The following is a 2,113-nucleotide window of genomic DNA, read 5'->3' as shown; positions in this document are numbered from 1 at the left end:
CCAACAACCTCAGCCTGTCAGTCATTCCCCAGGGCTATTAGACCAGCAACCTCAGCCTGTCAGTCAGTCATTCCCCAGGGCTATTAGACCAACAACCTCAGCCTGTCTGTGTCATTCCCAGGGTAGACCAACAACCTCAGCCTGTCAGTCAGTCCCAGGCTATTAGACCAACAACCTCAGCCTGTCAGTCAGTCCCCAGGGCTATTAGACCAACAACCCAGCCTGTCAGTCAGTCCCCAGGGCTATTAGACCAGCAACCTCAGCCTGTCAGTCAGTCCCCAGGGCTATTAGACCAACAACCTCAGCCTGTCAGTCTCCCCAGGGCCTGACCAACACCCCAGCCTGTCAGTCAGTCCCCAGGGCTATTAGACCAACAACCTCAGCCTGTCTGTCAGTCAGTCCCCAGGGCTATTAGACCAACAACCTCAGCCTGTCAGTCCCCAGGGCTATTAGACCAACAACCTCAGCCCAGGGCTATTAGACCAACAACCTCAGCCTGTCAGTCAGTCAGTCCCCAGGGCTATTAGACCAACAACCTCAGCCTGTCAGTCAGTCCCCAGGGCTATTAGACCAACAACCTCAGCCTGTCAGTCAGTCCCCAGGGCTATTAGACCAACAACCTCAGCCTGTCAGTCAGTCCCCAGGGCTATTAGACCAACAACCTCAGCCTGTCAGTCAGTCCCCAGGGCTATTAGACCAACAACCTCAGCCTGTCAGTCAGTCCCCAGGGCTAGACCAACAACCTCAGCCTGTCAGTCAGTCCCCAGGGCTATTAGACCAACAACCTCAGCCCTGTCAGTCATTCCCAGGGCTATTAGACCAACAACCTCAGCCTGTCAGTCAGTCCCCAGGGCTATTAGACCAACAACCCAGCCAGCCTGTCAGTCAGTCCCCAGGGCTATTAGACCAACAACCTCAGCCTGTCAGTCAATCCCCAGGGCTATTAGACCAACAACCTCAGCCTGTCAGTCAGTCCCCAGGGCCAACAACCTCAGCCTGACCAGTCAACCTCAGCCTGTCAGTCAGTCCCCAGGGCTCTTAGACCAACAACCTCAGCCTGTCAGTCATTCCCCCAGGGCTATTAGACCAACAACCTCAGCCTGTCAGTCAGTCCCAGGGCTATTAGACCAACACCCTCAGCCTGTCAGTCAGTCCCCAGGGCTATTAGACCACCAACAGCCTGTCAGTCTCATTCCCCAGGGTCTGACCAACACCCTCAGTCAGTCCCCAGGGCTATTAGACCAACAACCTCAGCCTGTCAGTCAGTCATTCCCTGTCAGTCAGTCATTCCCCAGGGCTATTCGACCAGCAACCTCAGCCTGTCAGTCAGTCCCCAGGGCTATTCGACCAGCAACCTCAGCCTGTCAGTCAGTCCCCAGGGCTATTAGACCAACAACCTCAGCCTGTCAGTCAATCCCCCAGGGCTATTAGACCAACAACCTCAGCCTGTCAGTCAGTCCCCAGGGCTATTAGACCAACAACCTCAGCCTGTCTAGTGTAAACAAGCTGGCAGTATGTTGTCGTGCAGCCTGGATAACCATATCTGTTGTTTTGTGGTTACGAGAAGCTTATCAGGACGTTTCTCTCTCTCTCTCGGTGTCGAACCCTTCTTCTTCTTCTTCTTCTTCTTCTTCTTCTTCTTCTTCTTCTTCTTCTTCTTCGGTTGAATCTGGTCTCTGCTGTTTCAGGAGTTCTTCCATTACTCCGTCGGGACCATCCTCATCTTCATCGCCTCCATCGTGGCCGCTGTGAAGAGCGCAGGGCGTCTCAGCGCTCGTGGCCGATCGATGCGTATAAAACACAACACACACACACACACACACACACACACACACACACACACACACACACACACACACACACAGAGACATATACACACACACACTCACTCACTCACTCACTCACTCACTCACTCACTCACTCACACTTCTTCATTAAGGCCTCTGTGGCGTGGTGTGTGTCTGTGGCGTGGTGTGTGTGTCTGTGCTGTGTGTGTCTGTGGTGTGTGTGTCTGTGGTATGTGTGTGTCTGTGCTGTGTGTCTGTGCTGTGTGTGTCTGTGCTGTGTGTGTCTGTGCTGTGTGTGTGTCTGTGCTGTGTGTGTCTGTGGTGTG

At 53.9% G+C, this 2,113-nt stretch overlaps 1 protein-coding gene across 1 annotated transcript in view; it reads left to right on the top strand.

The window, feature by feature from the left end:
• cmtm7 (CKLF-like MARVEL transmembrane domain containing 7) overlaps positions 1-2,113 on the top strand; it is a 22,694-nt gene that overhangs the window by 16,919 nt on the left and 3,662 nt on the right. The gene's annotated exons all lie outside the window — the stretch shown is intronic.

This window comes from Perca flavescens, chromosome 6 (assembly GCF_004354835.1).
Source record: "Perca flavescens isolate YP-PL-M2 chromosome 6, PFLA_1.0, whole genome shotgun sequence".
Classification (NCBI taxonomy): domain Eukaryota; kingdom Metazoa; phylum Chordata; class Actinopteri; order Perciformes; family Percidae; genus Perca; species Perca flavescens.
This window is presented reverse-complemented; position numbering and strand designations above follow the sequence as displayed.